Source organism: Eretmochelys imbricata, chromosome 2 (genome assembly GCF_965152235.1).
Source record: "Eretmochelys imbricata isolate rEreImb1 chromosome 2, rEreImb1.hap1, whole genome shotgun sequence".
Taxonomy (NCBI): Eukaryota; Metazoa; Chordata; order Testudines; family Cheloniidae; genus Eretmochelys; species Eretmochelys imbricata.
Genome location: NC_135573.1, coordinates 56716666 through 56730306, shown reverse-complemented (window position 1 = coordinate 56730306; position 13641 = coordinate 56716666). Strand labels below are relative to the sequence as shown.

Sequence of the window (13641 nt, the reverse complement as noted above, 5' to 3'; positions counted from 1 at the left end):
TTCTTATATTCCCTTTAGAAAAAATGGAAAAATCTGAAAAGAGAATCCTTTGTCTCATCAAGGCATCCCACTGATTCAGTGGAAGTGACATAGATTCCGGTGTATTGAGATATCGAATGTGGATGCAACCAAAAAAGCAATCTTTTAAATGTGTATTTCACACAGCCACTCTCATTTCTTTCATGTCTCCAAACAAGGCATAAAAAACCCCTATAGCTGCCAATAAGTCAAATTCTTTAAAAACAATAAAACTACAAAGCACTATGCCACAAAAAGCAAATAATGCAGCTCATCATCATGCAAAACAGACAGAATTCCACAGTTCTTATTAAATAATAATAAGCTACACATTTATATTTTATCATAATGTGTCTGAAGTGGCCAGTAGATGGAAGATTGTGTTCCATTTTCACATCTCCTACACAAGCCAGAATGTTTTTTTAAAAGCATACGTTGAAGACTAATTTGCAAACTGTCAAATCTAATCATGGGTCAAAGTCAATTAACTGCCTGAAATCTTTATTAATAAACAGCAAATGGTTATTTTCTAAACGGATGCCAACATCCTTGAGAAATTCTCCTAGAAGTTCCACAGGTACAAACTTGGCAAACTATACGCATTAAGCTGTAGGAAGGTAAATAGAAAGAGAGTAATCGCTAACATAGCGATTATGACAAAAAGCAAGAAAAGACAGGAAATCAGATACCCTTCATGGAAATAAAACAAAAAAGAAGCAGAAAATGGAGTTTTGCTATTTACTTCAATGGGACCAGAAACAGGTGCCAAAATTAAACGAACATTCAGTTTTTTGTCTTTTTTTTTTTTTTAAATTTGTATTTATGTCTTGTCACTGGATCTGATCATCAATAACTTTCTCAGACAAATCTCCTATTGGCTTCAGTGGGAGCCTTTCCAGTGCAAGGACTTCGGAAATGGTACCATTCTGTATTAAAAGTGTTCAGAAACAATCCAAGTAGAGCACTGTAAAGTTCATCTCCACCTACAGTCCTTACTTAAGTATGGAAAAAAGTTTCCTTCACTTATAAACTGATGTTCTGCAAAAGATTCCCACTATCTGGAATAATGGGCTACTCCTCCATGGCTGCTGATTCAGGTAGCTCATCCAATCAGGACCCAGCCTTGGTGCTGCTGCATCACCTGCCTTCCTCCACCAATTATTGTATTTCCATTACATTACAATTTCTGAACTATAATCTGATGTATCAAAACTATATTACAGAGGGGATATATCTCTAGTTAGGGTAAGCCTTTTGCAAAACATCTTTCTGCCAAGGCTTGCCATACCCACCTGTGGAAGTAGCAGACTCCTGTTTTCATCAATAACTAAAGAAATCACAGAGCCCAAGGGTGCGAGTGAATTAATAAAGCCACACCTCATGGTTAAAGATCATAGAACCACAGAGTTAGAAGGGACCACAAGGGTCCTCTAGTCTAACCCCCAGCCAAGATACAGGATTTGTTGGACTAAACTGTCCAAGACAGATGGCTATCCAGCCTCCTTTTGAAAACCTCCAGTGAAGGAGCTTTCACGAGCTCCCTAGGCAGTCTGTTCCATTGTCTTGTTGTTCTTACAGTTAGGAAGTTTTGCTTGAGATTTAAAGATGACTAAATTCACATTACACCATCCAAATGAAGCACATATATCCACCTGGAGAGGCCTGGTGAATATGAGGATAGTCTGCCACATATCAACCTGCCAAAACTTTCTACATTGACACACTCCCTCTCAGCCCAAGAAGTTGCCATACCTTCAAGAGAACAAGCCTTAATTCCCAACAGAACAAGGAAGGCCCTTTGTTTTGTAGGCTTCTCCAGTATAACAGCAGATAGTGTGACCAGAACAGGATACAGTATCTCAAAAAAGATATCACAGAAATAGAAAAGAAAATCATCAGTGCATGGGAAGTCTTCCATATGAAGAGAGGATATTGGACCAGGTTAACTTCTGGTCTGATCCAGTATGGCAGTTCCTAACTCAGCATTGCACATAAAATCAAAGTATCCAGCCAAGCATCCAGTTTCTGTTTATACCTAGCTGAAAACTGAAATTCAGGAACAATGCTGAATCTTGGTCTATGGGTAGGTCACAGTTACGAGGAAGTGGATCAATGATAATTCATTTCCTCCAAAATCAAACAACAAAACCAATTATTCAGCATTAAAACACAAAAGAGAAGGAGTTGCTTCCTTCTGGGTTTCTTCTCTAGTGATTTGCCATATTCTCAAAAGCAAGATCCCACCCAAGATGAATAAAATCCATTGTGCTTCGTTTTATAATCCAGTATGAAACTGTTTGGCAGAGTTGTCCTCACATAATTTTCTATTATTTTTATTAAGTTGTGAATCAACTGAGGTATTATTTTATTTAAGTCATAGATGCAGAATTAAAATTTTACAAGGCTACGAGATACCTTCATTCTAAATAAAGGAAAACAAATTGTAAGTGCATTAAAAAGAAAATCCATCATAGAGTCTTAAACTTCTGCCAAAGAACTTAACGCTTAAAAAGAAACTGCATGTCCATTTCTTACAGAGCCAGTTTAACAATGATGGAAGTGAATGCAATTTTCTGAAGTCCAGTACACCAGTAATAAATTAGCATTTCTCAGCTTGACTTGAGCATTACATTTACTGCTGAAAAGTGTTCAGCTAGAGTGATGGCTTGCACAGCGTTAATTCTGCAAATCTCGCTGATTCCAGCTGTTAGGTACAATTTAGGTACTGTATCTGCAGCCCTATTTGCTTATAGCCAGCTTTTATTTCTGAATTCATTATTTAATTTGTTTTTAGGGACTGGTTGAATTTTGAAAACTGCATGCAGGTATGAAGTAAAAGTACAAAATCGCTCAGCAATCTGCAAGAGGCAAAAATAGGGCAATAAAAAGATATGAAGTGTTATGTTTATCAAAATGCTTCTACGTCTGAATGAGTGAGGTCTGCCATTCCTGGCACATTATTTAGGTACTTTCGGAAGAAAGAAATCTGTTCAGTATGGCTTGAGATAGAAAAAGAGAAGTGAAAAACAACAGTCAAAGTCAAGAAGAGAGTAGGTCACAGAGCAAAATGTTATTAGCCTTTGGAGAAGCATTTTTATCCATCAACCAAATAACTAGGAAACAATGAAAACAGCCCCCAATTGCAACTCATTCTTGAGTACAAAATAGCACAAGCAACGTCAAAAACATAACAAAAATATTCTCTACAGAAGATGAGGGCATTAGAAAAAGTCAAGTCTACAGTGCTGAAGGGGTGAAGGGGAAGGTAAATATAATTAAAAGAAAATGCTCCCTTCTATGACACAAAAGTGGAATAAAAGGAAAAATGATAATGAAATTGTGACGTACACTGTATATTTAAAAGCTAAAGCAGACATTTAGAAGACAAACATCTCAGGCTCTTATCTACTTCAGCTCATACAATTTCCCATGAACTGTATTACTCACTAATCTTTACAAGCATGCAGACTGGGTTACTGAGAATGTCTTCCAAATACTCATTACAGTAAAAGAACATAAACAATGTTGCATATCTCACTGCAGTATCATTTGCTTCCTACATAAGAAATTCACATTGAAAAACCATGGTACTTGCCAACATGGTGACTAAGTAAATTAAAGGATGAAATGCCTCACTCATTTAATTCCATAATATGTTTACTCTGTTAATGTTACATGTAGAAATTAGCGCAATCGTATGACCTAACAGAAAATTATTTATAACTGAAGTAGATAAAGTAAAAAGATGAAAGTTTAAGACAAGTTTTTCCTGCTCATCAGCCCAATGTAAGTTTACATAACTAAAATACACTGGGGTAAATTCAGTTCCCACTTACAGGAATGGAAGCCTACTGATTTCAAGTTGCATAAATGTGAATGAGAGAAGAGTTTGGCACATCATCTTCTACATGGCAGCTTAAGGACTGTAACTTCCACTGCATTGTACCTCCACAACCAATACAACCCAACAGCAGTTCTTGCCCTGAATCTCTTACTGATTATACCATGAAGAGAGGTTCATAACACTGAGATACAGCAGTCCTGTCCATGGGAAGTAGAGAACATCTCATGCTGCCCAGCACTGATTCCACCAACATGTTAAAAAGTAGCACTGATGGGCTCCAAAGGAAGACTCCACTTCTACTTAAATCCTTACAATTTTCTAATTCTAGTAGGCATAAGTCTGGAAGAAAATATGAAATTGTGACTGATAACATTTGCAGATGACACACACATTACTAGAGTGGCAAATGATGACAAGAACAGGCTACTTATACAGAGCAAACTGGATCATTTGATAAATCGGGCACAATGCAACAATGTGATTTAGTACAGCCATATGCAAGGTCATACATCTGGGAACAAAGAATGCAGGGCATAATTCCAGGATAACTGGGGACTATATCCTGAAAAGCATGGTGGAGAACAACAACAAAGTTTAACAACAGCTCCCAGTGCTATACTGTGTCTAAAAGGGCTAATATAATCCTTGGTTGAAGAAACGGGACTATTTAGTAGGAGTAGAGAGGTATCTTTAATAACATTGCTAATCTTGAATTAATGCTGAACTACTGGAATCCACCCCATTCAGCAACTCTCTCTCTTCTGTTTCACCCAGGTTGTAGCCAGGCCAGATCCATACTCTTCTGCATTACTCTTTAAAAAACAAAAAAAACAAAAAAAAACACCATGGGATTTGTCATGGCAAAGAGACTCAACCAAGATTGAGAAAGGTCACTGTCCAGAGCTTAACCTACTCTTTGGCCACAAAGGCCTGGAAGTCCACAAGATGAAGGGTTGCAACTGCAGTTTGGTAAGCTCTTTGATCCAAATGAATCTCAATGCCACAGCTCAGAACCATGTGCGTTCAGCCAGTCTTCGCTCTAGCAACAGCTACCTCAAACTATCATTTTGGGGGTTGGAAGTGTAGCTGGGAGCATCCTTGGGGAGGAAATACTTTTTCTCAACTGCCTTCAAGAGGGGAGCAGAGGTCTGAGGTATCTTCCCTACCACCTTGAGCAAATGGTCCAAAATAAAGCAGAAGGACACCACAGTCTACTAAATGGGCACTAATTCAAAGTCAGCCACCTTAGCCTGATTCTTCAGAAACTGAGGGAAAAATCAAATCCCTGCATGCACAGTTGCTCTCCTCTTCAGTACAGATATATTTGGCATGATCGGAAGAGTCCTATCGTTCATCTGAATCCAAGCAGTAGCTTTTTCCTCCCTGATCATGACCCTGCTCCTACATAGGAAACTGATCCTGACGAGTCTACACAGAAGCCTGGAGTATTGACAGTGCTTTGAAAGGTGCTGATACTGGCTGCACAGACACTTTTCGCGCAGATAGGGTGGGGGCTACCTGAGGCTGTAAATATCTTTCCCTGGGAAACTCGGAAGGGTATTGTGGGGGAAGATGTTCAACCCTGGCCCCCTCCTAATGTGGGCCTAACCTACATCCCACCCACTCCCCTGCCCTGGATCCTGACTCCACAGAGCGCTCTGTGCAGGATTCTGGGAAGGGGAAGAGACTATGCTGACGAGGCAGTTAACCATACCCCTTCTTCCACACACATTGTTCAACCCCAAGTAACTGGACTTTTTAAAAGTGGCTTATGTGTACAAGCAGTAACTACAATATAGTTGGAGCCGGTAGTGATCTCTATATTTAGGCTGCGTAACACTTCCCATTAAAGATCCTCAGGACCTTTCTGTTAGAAGCTCTAACACTTCCACTCTTTGCAGCAGACCTTTGAAATGGAGCAGAGGCAAAGCCCTGGAGTTAGAGACATGCCTTTTGCTTTTCCCATGAAATGCCGTTCAGGTTTTGCTGAGTTACAAACTGTTAAATAATGCCTCTCTCTTGCTTACTTCCCTCTGGAAAATGTTGGCAGCCTGCCGACATGAGAACTCAACTTTAACCTTCTAAAGCTGGGCCCATGCAGCTACCAGAGCAGCAGCAGCTCTAGTGCCAACAGCACTGCACTGGGAATGCCTGGATGCCACCGGAGCAGCTACAGCAACAAGGGAGACAGTCGGACAAGATTTCCCCCATAACACCCAACTGGCACAAGGATTCAGCGTCCCATTCCCCCCCAACCTGTTTTGGTGACACCACATGGCACAGGAACCTCCCACTTCCCCCTGTGTGTAGTGGGGGAGAGAGATTGACTACCTTCCAGATATAGTACATGGCACCAGCAGTCCATCCCAATCCCAGGATAGCAGCCTTCTCATGCTGTCAGCTAACATAGAGAGTCCTGCAGTAGAAGTCTGTGCTACAGTGCCGAAGGTTCAGGGTTCAAACCCTGGTGATGATGCCTGCTGGAGGGGTTGTACATAACATAATTTGTTTTTATCCTTTTCCTTAAAAAAAAAAAACTAGGAAATACATACATTAAAAGAACATTATTTAGGTTGCAAATTCAAACACTGGAAAGTCCATGGAATCTTAATTTGCCACCCTTAGCACATGCATTATAAAACAGGTACTTTAAAAATGTTTACTCTAAATGAATTAAGAGCCTAAATCCCATCGAAGTCACTGAGGGCATGTCTACACAGAATTTAAAAAATAACCAGGGCAACGAGTGAAAGAGCCCAGGTCAACTAAATCAGACTTGTGGGTTTTGCGCTGAGCTAAAAATAGTAGTGCAGACGTTTCCAAATCAGGTTGGGACCCAAACTCTGAGCCCTTCCCCCGCACTGAGTTTCAGAAGTCGGGCTCCAGCCCAAGCGGGAAAGTCTATACTGATGTTTTTAGCCCCGCTCTGGAAGATTGAGTCAGTTGGCCCAGGCTCGAAGACTCACTGCAGTGGATTTTTTTTTTTTTATTTTTATTTTTTTCTGTGTAGATGTACCCTTAGGCACCCAGGTTGCTAAGTACCTATGTCATTTTTCAAAATGGGACCTACACACTTTTGAAAATTTTATCCACAGTCATTAATTACATCACCATATACTATTTTTCCATACAACCACTGCCTCATTCAGCAAACACAGCGGATACACAAGGGGACGGAATCATGGCTGTACAGGCAATCATAAACCTGTCATTTCTTAACTTTCAGGTACTGGACTTTTCAACTTCAATAACTTTCTTTGATCTTTTTAAAATGTAATAATACAAATAAATACTGCATATATTCTTGATGCTTAACATATTAAATGCATAGCATAGATACTACAGAAAATCCCACTGAAAGATAGCAACAGCATTGATTAATCATAATTATTCCATTCATACTGTATCAGGTCAAGGAATACACATCAATGCAGCACAGCCTAATACTGAGCACTGTGATACTTTGTTTTCATGGGGTGAGCTGAGTGTAGAAAGACGGCTTTCACAATGAATTTTGTGGCTTTTGTTGGTTTAAGTCTTTCCACAGTGGGAGCTGGGTTTTCAGACCCTAAATACTTTTCAAAGTATTTTTTTTAGGATTTAATAAACTACAGAAATTAACTGTTGCCTGTCAAAAATTTTATTACAGAAGTACATAAAGTACTGCCTTTTTCTGACAGACTTAGGCAAACGTTTTCTACAGCTGCCTGTCCTAATCACCATTATCTAAAGCGATAGCTACTGGCAATAGCAAAACTCATCACCTGCAGTCTCCCTTGCCACTGTACTCTATGGACAACAATCTTAAGGCAAACAGATGTTTCTGCCATTTTAAACCACAGGAAACAGACTGACTTTCTCCTTTTTCCCTTTCCTAGAAACAAATACTAGCAAAGAAAAACACTGGCACAGCTGTACTCAACACTTTCCTTATAACAATGTATCTGTGTGGGAGGCATGTGATGACTGCAAATATGGAAACATATAGACCAGGGGAACAAAATGTAGTATGCAGAAGAACAACAAAAAATCATTCACTAAAAATCAGAATGTTAATGGATTGTATATTAAATTGTTGCATTAGAGGTAGACTAGATTACTCAGGGGAATAGCAATGGAATATACAAAAGCCTTCACTACTAGATCACCGGTAAGAATCCTGTCTTGTTTGGTAATGTCCAAATGCCTACGTGAAATGAGTTGGGGATCGCAATTCAATTTCAAGTGAACAAATGTCCACATCACCAAAAATCTCCACCACAGTGGTATCAATGTCAGATGTCAGGGATTTGAATGGAGCATAATGACTAGATTGGCATGGACATGGTGACTAAATTACAGTCTTATTTTTTTTAAGGAGGTCTCTCCAGGTCAGGCTTGAGGCACATAAGTGAAAACTCATAGTACTGCTGCCTGTGCTGTACTTTTTCTGTGAATAAACAAAAGACTTCAGTTTCCATTGCTGTCAAGCTGGCACCTTCCACAACATCAGATTCACATTAAAGGGGAAAAATGTTATTGAAGTTACTGCATTACAGTCTCACCTCATTAATAGGGGAAAAAAAACTTTGAAGAAACTATTACAAGAGAAAACATTGTAGCAAACCCAACTGCTGTATGGGATGATTATGAAATTATATTGTAAGTAATAAAAGCTTATACTGTACCAAAAAAAGACTTTTTGGATAGTGCTTCTGAGGTGAAATCCATATACTAACAGATACATTCATACTGCCCTCTCGTGGTCTAAAAGTAATATTTCTAGCTGCATTACTTGAATTGTTAATCTGAACCATCTATCTCCTAACTCTCCATGATTAAGGTCACTATGCCCTCCCTTAACCTTTAGCCCTCTCAAATCCACTTCTCTTCTTGTATAGGATGCAGCCAATACCACTTTGTTCACAAAAAAATTGCATTTGCTTATACATGTGTACTGTGTGTGAGACTCATTCTTCTGTGCATGTAGCCTAAATAACTGGAATTTAGTAGCAGAACTAAGCTAGGGTTAATTAATGGGATGCCCATCCCATGCACTGGCTGTGTAGGAGACTCTTCATGACAGCTATTCCTGGTGTAGGTTGGAATAGTTACCACTTTCCTCTTGCACTCACACAGGACTGGATTATTTGTAGATCCAGTGACCCTCACTTCTGTTTCATTCTGTAGGGAATTGTCATGGTTGCAGGGCTAGCTGTACCTCCATCCCCTCTATGGCCTCTCTCTGTGCATCTCCTAGGTTTTAGGCCTCATGCCTTTATTTCTCCTGCAGCAGTCTCCCCCACTCTTAGACTTGGTGCTGGCTTCAGCACCCATCCATTTTTAATCTACAGGTCTGACTGTGTTCAAGCACCTGCAGTTCTTCCATTCACGAGTTTGTGACTGGTGTACATCATGATCATGCAGCCTTCTTAAAACAAAAGTATTTGTTCATTTAGCAATAGAAACAAAGGATTAAAGAAAAAGAAAGAAACATATCCATCTTACCTAAAGCCCTACCATACTAGGATGTGACTTAAGCATGCCTAGCTTTGTCCAGACATCCCAGGAGAGTGCCCACATCTCAGTCTAATTCCCCAAAACAATTCCTCTCCCTGTCTTGAGAGAAAGTCCCTTATTAATTCTTCCAGAGTTCCTTTGTTTAGTGTTCATAGGCTTTTTCCTGTCCCTCTCCAAACCAGTTTTGTAGGTTGGCTGGAGAGAAGGCAAACTCATGCAAATAGTCCTGCCATTATTCCTTGACAGGTGGCTTATCTTGTGCCATTCTTTTCCTTCCTGCCTGTTTTTTCCAGATAGACTCCTGCGAGTTAAATCAGTATTGTCATGCACAAAACAATGATAGGACAACTTACAGTATTCATGAATTGTTATAGAGCGGCTCCTAATACATTACTCCTATTCACAGTTCAATTTGAGTCCCCTTCATGGCATGCAGAAGCCCTCCCCACAGCCACACCAATTCTCCTGAAGGGTTAAAGTGGTGCTCATGTAACACGGAAAGCCTGGTGAAGGCCCTCTTAAGTGAGTGGATTTCATCCTGTGTGCGCTAACTGGATAACTATGTGACACTACATACTCCTTTGTGGGCTTTTTGTGGATACAATGGGTCTGGGTAGATTTATATAGTTTCCTGAAATGCAACCACATTTGAAAACATGGCCTGTAGCATTTCATTACTCTATTCTTATGTCCTGATTTTCCTCTACTTACATTTAAATAATTTCCACAGAATAAATTAAGCTGATTGAATGTTAAGGTTGCACTGCTAAGCATTCAAAAGTCTGGCGATGCCAAAATTAAGAAAGCACGCTCAGCCTTAGCTCTGTCCCCTTGGAAGTATACAGTAGGATACAGTCTTTAACTGCAGGATCACGTGAGATACCCCATAAAGCTAGAATGTTCCAGCAGATTTAATTTATTTTACACAATACAATCTTTTCTCTCTAATTAAATCTACTAGCCAGTGGGGGAGGCAGGATTGTGCTTCCAGGATTGTGCTGCTGCTTTGGAGATGGCACTGCAAGTGGCATTATCCAGGAGCAGTCCATGAGTTCGGGGAAGCAGGAGAGTGTGGTGATGATGGAGAGAGAGAGATGGACAAGGAGAAAGGCTCCCAGCACCCTTTCCCATCTACTGTACCTATACAGAGGCAGTACAATATGACCCTTAGTCTGTAGTATGTGATGTAAATACAGGAGGAAGTAACCACAAGGGGAGTGGATGAAAATGAAAAGTGTCGGCAAAGCTGTCAAAGGTGCATATTAAATGAAATAAGAAAAGGAGGACTTGTGGCACCTTAGAGAGACTAAAATTTATTTGAGCATAAGCTTTCGTGAGCTACAGCTCACTTCATCGGATGTTAAATGAAATGTATCCCATGAATATTACCACCTCATGTGACATACACTCATAAGGCAGTCCCATCACATGAAATTCTTCAAAACTGAACCAGTGTTGCTTTAATTATTTTCAGTTTTATCCTTGTATCCACTCATTGTTTTGCTTTTTCTTTGTTTCTATACTTCACAAGTGTTTTTAATTTCCAAAGGTTTCTTTTAAGGCTTTCAAGCTCCCTGTACTGTGGTGAGACAGTTTTAAGGAATTTTATGTTATAAGCAAATCATTTAAGGATTCTTCCAAAGGAGGGGGGGGGGGGTTGTACTCTGTGATCCCTTTGACAAGGGCTTGCAGTATTACAACATCAAAAGCAGGTGTTCAGTTTCCAGTGGCTTTTATTTCTTGACTAAAAGCTTGTGGTTTGGGTGCATTTGTAAGATATCACATCTCTTTTGCATTTTACAGACTCCCTGTCATTGAAAATACTGGAACACAATTAAACTTCAAGGAGGATTATTTTCAACTCTAACTGAAGACAACACGTTATGATATTAAAAGGTAATCAAATGGAGACATACACATGGGGGAAGCTGGACAGACTTATGTAGCTGGAACTCAGACAGAGCTTGTTTTATTTTTCACAACTTTCATGTGATTGAACAATTATGTTTTTGATTCTTTTTAATTTTGTAAATGAACGGCATGCTCATGAAAGTGAGGGATTAATAGCACTGGCAGGAGAGAGATATAGCATGACAAGGTGTATGTAAGTTTCATCATACAGCTCTGCCAATGTACCTCAGTCCTGACCTGCTATTCCAGTCCTTGGTCTTTTCTGAACAGTTTGCCAGTTCTACTGAATTGTAGCAAATAATATGGGTGGAGAAGTTTGAAATGTTGACAAATGGAACCTAAGATAAGACCTAAATCTCCTAATTCATTCACACTTTTACTTCACACAGAGCACTCACAAGCACACTGCATTGGGGTCATAAATAGCCACATTCTCTTTATACACATAACTAACATTTCTTGCCAGACATAACAAGCAGCATGCTAATTTTTTGGCCATGAGCAACCTTTGTCAAGGTAGCTCACAAAACAACAATTGGGCCTTCAACTATCTTTAAATGTACAAAAGGTGACAGTGTTTGAGCAGATTTCATGTCTGCTTACAATGTAAGTGAAACAGAGTAATCTTAATTCTGTTGCCCAAAGAACATTTTCTTAAATGTAAACTGTAAACTTCATGCTGCAAAATCCCCAAGAACTTTGTGAGAGTTAACTTGTTTGTGAGAAAGAAAATTAATTTGGGGAACAAGCAACTTATTCCTGAAATCATCAGAGCTTATTTTCCTTCAGTTAAAGTTTATAAAGCTCTCTGGGATCCATTCAGATAAAAGGAGATATATAAATGCAAGATCATCATCGCTGTTTGTTTTGTATACAACACATAATGCTTCCCCCTTTCTTCTGGTGTATGGGTGTTGGTATGTGTGTGTGTAGTAATTTGCAGCTGACCCACATCAAATTATTAACCATCTCTTCCCTATGCTGGTGCAGCTACTCTGCCCAGTGAGCAGAGGGTGAGGTGGAGCAAAGGCTCCTCCTAATTCCCATCTCTCCCTGCCCATCAGCTCTTGTGAAGACGCAAGCAACCAAGTAGCCCTAGTTATTCCTACACACCTGGAACATCCAAGGTCCAGGTAGCCCATGTACAGAGGGTTCTTACACCATGCAGGCACACAGTCTTAATCAATCTAGCCCAAAGAAAACTGTGCTTAAACAGAGGTTTACCCCTTCACAGCCCATCTTTTCCTCTTATGTGTAACAGTCAAATTCTGTGGTCAAATTTCCACTGAAGTCACTCAGAGTTTTGCCTAAATAAGGACCGCAGGATTGTGAGAGGCTGAAGGTTTATTACTGATTTTCTCATAACGGTCAATTTTACAGAAATAGCATGTCATCACAAATCCAGGGTTATGATTTCACAGGAGGTGCCAAAAGAAGGAACATGAGGCTCCAAGGGAAGAAGTCCTAAGACAAACACAAATATCTAAATGGCAAAGTCAAATGAAGTTTGTGCAAAGGTGTTTTTTTGAAAACAAGAAAATCCCTCTTTGAAATATCAGAGGGTCAATCACGGATTTATTTCAAAAATTTGAATTAGAATAAATGCTACCTGAATGAAGTCTGAGACATTTCAGTGAGTCTCCTAAGTAGAGAAATAAAAACTACTTTATGCAACACTTTTTATAAAGTAATAACAGTAAAAATTGTTGTGGACTGTGCTTTCATGAGGGATCTTCAGTACACTACACCAGAAGAAAATACTTCACTATTCCACATTCTAGATTTTTTTTTTCCTACGTTAAACTTTTTCCTAGTCTAGATAATTTTATTTTGTCAGCCAAGTAATTTCTATTGATATTTCTACTAATTATAGGAGTCCTAAAATACTGAGCAAAAGTATTAATAAAAAAGTTAATTTCAGCCAACAGAGCCATTTAGTAAAAGCAGGCCATGCTACAATACAGTCTATCCAAGCAGTGACAGAGAGTAACAGAGGCAACACACTCAACCAAACAAGTGCTTTGGATCACTGTAGAGAGAATTCCTTTGGACAAGTCGGGAGTGTTAACCAAACCTTCAACCCTTTTTATTCACAACGAGAGTTGGTATGATTCAATTCCTTTGAGGTAAAGGAGATAAAAGAGGAACGGGACTCTTTGCAACTGAGGTCCAGCCTAACCCCACAAAAAAAAATCTTTAAGTTCAGCCCTAAGCACTAACTCTTTAAGTCTCTCAGGGCCACATTATTTCCAAGCTACATTTAATTCAGGATGAATTAGTATAAATTGCCAACATGTTCCATCTGTTTTGCAGCAGATCAGAACAAGGACCAGTCATGAAACTACTAAGAAAAGTTATAATACTTCCTA

The 13641-nt window shown here is 39.4% G+C and overlaps 1 protein-coding gene across 12 annotated transcripts in view; it reads right to left on the bottom strand.

Annotated features, from left to right (window-relative positions):
* The window catches only part of STAU2 (staufen double-stranded RNA binding protein 2), a 225879-nt gene that overhangs the window by 181020 nt on the left and 31218 nt on the right, over positions 1–13641 (bottom strand). The window lies entirely within an intron of this gene.